The sequence below is a fragment of the Trichosurus vulpecula genome, chromosome 2 (genome assembly GCF_011100635.1).
Source record: "Trichosurus vulpecula isolate mTriVul1 chromosome 2, mTriVul1.pri, whole genome shotgun sequence".
In the NCBI taxonomy this organism is placed as follows: Eukaryota; Metazoa; Chordata; class Mammalia; order Diprotodontia; family Phalangeridae; genus Trichosurus; species Trichosurus vulpecula.
In genome coordinates this window covers 41,533,419-41,539,581 of record NC_050574.1, presented here as the reverse complement: position 1 = coordinate 41,539,581, position 6,163 = coordinate 41,533,419, and positions in this window count along the sequence as shown.

Genomic DNA, 6,163 nt, shown 5'->3' with positions numbered 1-6,163 from the left:
GGGGCTCTCTTGCCGGCTCAGGAGCCAAGAAGGGTGGGGGTGGGGAGGGACAGACACTGAGATGGGAGTAGGGGGAGAGTCTTCTGGTCCCCAGCTGCTGGAGGTGGGGAGCCAGGTGGAAGGGGCGAGGGAGAAAGGGAGGGCTCGCGGGCAGGCCTGAGAGGGGAGAGGAGAAGGGGGAATGCAAGGAGAAAATGGAGGAGAAGGAAGTAGTAATGGAGGGAGGGAGGGAGAGAGCTGGCCCAAATGGGGCTCCCCACCCCCGGCCCCCTCCCCTCAGCCAGGTCGGCCTGGGGGGGCTGCTGGGGGTGAGGAACGGGCCAAGGTGCAGCCCGTGGCCATGAGGTGAGGGGGTGGGGGAGGGGAGGGGCCGGCAGGGGGAGGGGGTTACCCCTTCTCCCCCCTCCCCCCCCAGGTCTTGCCCCTCCCCTGGGGCAGCGGGGGAGAGGGGAGACTAGGGATTCAAGACTTCAGGCCTAACCAAGAGAGCATCAGGCCCCAGGGGTGAGGAAGGAGGATGGAAGGGAAGGGAATAGGGGGTGTCAAAGACAGTGGGGGAGATGGTGAGAGTGGATGATGGGAAGGATGGGGAGATAAAGGAGGCTCGGAGAATGGGGGGATTGGGAAGCTGGCAGCACAGGGAGGGTGGAAGATAAAAGAGACTGGGGGCACGGAGTGTGGGGGATGGGGATGCAGGAAAGTGGGTGATGGGGAAAGAGGGGCCGGGAGAGGCTGGGAAGATGGGGGAGGAGAGGATGGGAGAGATAGGAATAGGAAAGGAGAAGGAGATGGGGAAGTGAAGGAAATAAGGAAGGATGGAGGAGGAGAGAAGGGATAGGGAAACAGGAGAGACAGAGGGAAGGGGGGATGGAGGAGAGGGGGAGATGAGGAGGGGACAGGGGGATAGAGAGCCTGGTGGCCCGGAAGAGAGGGGTGGAGGAAGCGGGAGAAGGAAGGAGGAGGAGGAGGAGAAGGAGGTAGGAGGGAAGGAAGGGGAGAACCGGGGGGGGGGGGGGGGGGAAGGGAGGGATGGGGAGGAAGAGCAGGAGAAGGAAGGATGGAGCGTTCCTGAGTCGCTACTCGGCTGGCCTCCTGGCTCCCCCTCAGTGCGGAGCCACCGGCCTTCACAGGGCCCTGCCTCAGGCCACCCCTCTCCCTCTTCAGCTGCCGATTCTCTTCCCTTCTCCCCTTCTCCGAGACCGCGTCCTCCCTCGATGGCTGGCGCTGGGGGGAGGAGGGGAAAAAAGGAGAAGAGGGAGGAGGATGGAGGCAAAGAGGAGGGAGGGGAAGGGAGGGAGAGAGGCAAGGGGAGGGAGAAGAGTAGGGGAGGGGGAGGGAGAGGCTGCTATTGGTTGGCAGCCTGGTGGGGGGGCGAGAGGAGAATACCAATGAGGGGGATGGAGCTGCACTGGGCATCGGGGACCACCCTAGGCATCCTCTCCTCCTGCGCCCTCCCCAACTTCCCCCCAGAGACACACAGAGACCCAGAGGCAGCCAGAAGGGAAGAAGAGGGGGCATAAGGGAGAGCAGGGGGACCCAGAGACAGGCAGAAAAAGATAGGAGAGAGGAAAAGAGAAAGAAACAGAGACAGAGTGAGGGAAGGGGAAACATGGAGAAGGAAGAGGTCTAACCAGAGGCAGAGGGGGGACAGGGGAGACTTGGAGAAGAAAAACAGAGGCCAAAACAAAAGGGGTCAAAGAATGACCTGGATGAGACAGTCAGAGATCAAAGAAAAGGAAGGGAAAGAGATCTAGAGAGAGCAAAGAGAAGAGATGGAGAGGAGGGGCAGGACAGACATAGAGAGAGCCCAAGAGAGGGAGAGAGAGGTCTAGCTAGAGGCAGCCACAGACCAAGGGAGGCATGGAAAACAGAAGAATCCAAAGGCCAGTCAAAGACAGAGAGGGAAAGAAGACATGAAAGACCAACAGGCAGGCAGAAAGAGGGGCAAGGAAACATGGAGAGGCCCAAAGAGACAGAGATTAGAGACAGGGCCAGGGAGAAACACCTAGGGGAAAGGGAGAGACAGGCATAGGGAAAGACAGAAGGGGGTGGAGGAGGGAGATGGGAGATAGTCCTGGGGGGGTGGGGGGTGGGAAGGAACAGACAGTTGGAGCTGGAGGCTGGGACCGGGTGACTCATCACCGCCCCCATCGCTCGTGACTGGGAGGAGACACACATGGGCTCACGTGTGCCAGCTTCACATGTGACCTCACGCCTTACACACACCTGCCACATGGCACTAGGGGCCCTGCACACCTTTCCCTCTTCTAACACTCCACACCCCAGGCTTCACAGATCTCTAGTCATGGGGACCGATATGCCTGCCACACATCACACCTGGTCCCTGGGCCTGTCATACCCAGTCACACACACCTGACATGTGTACCACTAGACCTCAACCACATCTTCTGCTCAGGGGCCCCCTCATACCTAAAATGCACCAACCAGAGGGGCCATAACCTTCTATCAAGGGACATCAACAATACACTGCCCAAGCCTCTGCGCCACCAGCCAAGCCTTGGATGCACATGGCCCTTGAGGTTGAGCATCTTCTACAGGCTTGCTCCCAGACACCTTCATGTCTCCCACAACTCATCCACATTATTTCTCCTTTGTTTTACCCAGCTTCATCTCTCCTTCCTCCCCAACAGACCTACTGCATACCATCAAGTATGCAAGAGGAAAGAGCCCATAACCCAGGGTTATTCTGTCTGAATTCTAGTCCAGGTGCAGTCCTGAACTTGATGTGTGATCTCGGGCAAGTCTCTTCACTCGTCCAGTCCTGCCCCCCCTTCTCGAAAATGAGGGGGGTGGATTAGATGATGCCAAAGGACTCTTCCATAAGAGCAGTCCAGGATAAGGAAAAGAGCCTTAGGCTGGGATTCATTATCAGGATACATGGTTAAGATTGCTTCATCTAGGTTCTGAGGGCCTGGGTTGGAATCCCAGCTCTACTGCTTAGAATCCATTTCCTTGGGTGTTCCTTAATTTCTCTGGGTCTCAATAGAGTAAGGTAGTTGGACTCAATGACCTCTACAATCTCTTCCCTAATCTAAATCTATGATCCTGAGGTTCTAGCACTAGGTCTGCCTCTGAGCCACCAAGTTCCCCATGAGCTTTCAAGACTTAGAGTCCATTGGATTCCTAGGACCAGGTTCAAATACTGGCTCTCCCAGTATCATAACCTCAGTTTCCTCACCTGTAAAAGAAGAGGATGAGGGTGATTAGATGAACTCTAAGATTCCTTCTAACTTTAAATTTATAATCCTGTTATGATCATTTTCCTGCCCCACCTGATCTCCACATCAGAGGTATTTGAGAGTATCCCAAGAGATCATGGATAGGAAAATAATCTGTAACCTAAATAGCTGTGCAAACATGTTTAAAAAGGAGAAAGAGAAAGAGAAGAAAGAGGAGGAGGAGGAGGAGGAGGAGAAGGAGAAGAAGAAGAAGTGGAGGAAAATATGAGGAAAAGGAAAAAGAATGACCCTCTTCCATTTGCTCATGCTGATGTTCTCTCCTCCTAAAATGCTTTCATCTTGCTCCCTTTCTCACCTGAGCTCTACCTGTCCCATTCTTCTTTACCTTTCCAAATGCTCCCTCCTTAAGGAAGCTGTCACCAATTTTTGCCCCTCCTACAAACTGATAGCATTCCTTTTTCCTCAGAACACTCAGTCTTATGACCACCCATCTTTCATGGCCCTTATCACATCCTCCTCTAACTAGACTTTGAGCTCCTTTTGTATCTCCCCCAGCTCCTAGTTCAGTGTTGTACTCACAGTAGGTATTTAATACCTGGTTTTGAAATGTACTCATCTACCTGTCAATTATAAAGAGCCTACTATGCTCAGCACATGAGGAGACAGAGAACTCCAGGTAGGGTGGGTGTCATGGGCATGTGACAACAACCTCAGAGGCATATTATCTCCACTTTACAAATGAGAGAGCTGATGTTCAGAGAGAGTGAATAACGTGCCCAAGGTCACAGAGATGCTGTAAAAAGTTCGTAAACCCCATGTACCCACTCAGAAGGGCAACCAACTCTTGATATAGAGGTAATCTGGTGAAAGGAGGGCTTAACTTTGCTGATAAACTTGGAGCCCTGTGACCTGAGTTTGAATCCTGACACTGCCATTGTCTATCTATATGAATTTGAACGTGTCACCTGATGTCTCTGAACCTCAGTACCTTCTTATGCATAATGAGGTGGCTTGACTAGATGACCTCTGAGGTCCCTTCAAGCTCTAGAACAGTGATCCTATGTGACTGCTGCTGTCCATGGTAGGCAATAGCTATTCAGAGTGTATTATCTATGAAAGCCACCAGGTGGCTCTCTAAACTGAAGCTACTCCAGCTCACCTCCGGTGCACATGAATGAGAAACTTCTAGGGTAAGCAATTATATATAGCATTTTAAGGTTTACAAAGCACTTTACAAATATATCATTTTATCCTCACAACAACCCCGGGAGATAGGCACCTTTGTTATCTCCATTTTACAGATAAGGAAGCTATGGCAGACCCACTTGCCCAGGGACATTCAGTCAATAAACAAACATTTATTACATTTATTAAGCATCTAGGAATAAAAAGGTAAAGACAATCCTTGCTCTTGAGGAGATCATAATCCTATCAGAGGAGACAATGGACAAATAATTATGTACAAACAAGTTATATACAGGATAAATTGGAAATAATCAACAGAGGGAAGGCATTAGAATTAAGAGGAATGAGGAAAGACTTCCTGTAGAAGGTAGGTCTAATGCTTAAGGACAGATTTGAACTCGAGTCTTTCTGACTCTGAAGTCCAACATTCCATCTCCTGTGTCACACAATTACTTTATTTACATTTTCAAAGTGGTAAAGACTCCATGGGCCTGAAGCCAGGAAGACCTGAGTTTAAATCCAGCCTCAGTCACTTACCAGTCTTGTGACCTTAGACAAGTTACTTAACATCTTCTGCCTCAGTTTCCTCATATGCAAAATAGGAATAGCATAATATCTATTTCCCAGAGTTGTGTGAGGATCAAAGGAGATAGCATACACTTTTACAAACCTCAGAGTGCTATATGAATGCTATTATTAAATTAACAGTGTTGACCTCAAAACACCAGCACCAGGCTCCCTGCAACCCCCCCACCCAATTTTCTGGATCCGGCTTTACACCCTAAAGACCAGTTCAGGAGACACATTACCTCCCAAGCGTTTTGGTTTCAAGGGTTTTGGGTTTGAGGCAGAACCTCTCTCAATTCACCATGAACTCCTCTCACCTTCTGGCTACTCTTGTAACAACCCCCACTCAAGAACTAGCCTCCTGCTAGGTAAGTCTGACATTGGCCAGCTGCCCTTTGGAATCTCATCATGAGGTACAGCAGCCCCCTTGTAACCCAGTCAGCAAGTGTAAATGCCCACTTCTATTGACCTTAATCAGTCAATCTGGTTCCATCTCAGTTTCTGCCAGACTGCCAATCCCACCCTGTTCCAAGTGTCTACTGTTGGCTCAAACCCCAGGAAGATGGAGACCCCAGGGAGAGATGCGGCGCACTGACTTTCCCACCAGGAATCCCACCGGGACTCATAATCTCTTGCAACCCTTTGACTCAGTCCTCACATTAGCTGAACATTCTCTTAACCACTATCTCCCCTTGATACCCGTAGAATAGTCAGAGTCATAAGCAGAAGTTGCTTCCGAGAAAGGTTATGCTAGTGACTATCAAAGACAGGATTTGAACCCAGGTCATGCCAATTTCAAGTCAGTATTCTATCCACTTCATCAAACTGACTCTCGTAGAAGATGAAACCCAACTTTGCTCCTTACTACCTATGTGTCTTTTAACAAGTTCCTTCCCCTCTCTGGGCTTCAAGCACCTCATCCAAAAATAAGAGAGTTGGACTAGGTAAACTATATTTGGCTCATTACAGTCCTAATATTCTATGATTCTCTCCAGGCCTCTACTCGGCACACAGAGACACAAAAGCAAGAGAAAATAGACTGTCCCTGGGAGAGTTAACTAAAGAGACACCTGTGTCTTCCCCCACTTTCCCCTATTTGGGGTCTGTCTGTATGAGTCACAGGTCTTAACTAGATAATAACTAAAAAGTAATAGAGAAAAAGACAGACTATTGGGTCTGAAACCGTAGAGAAAACTTCTACCCTCCTGAGG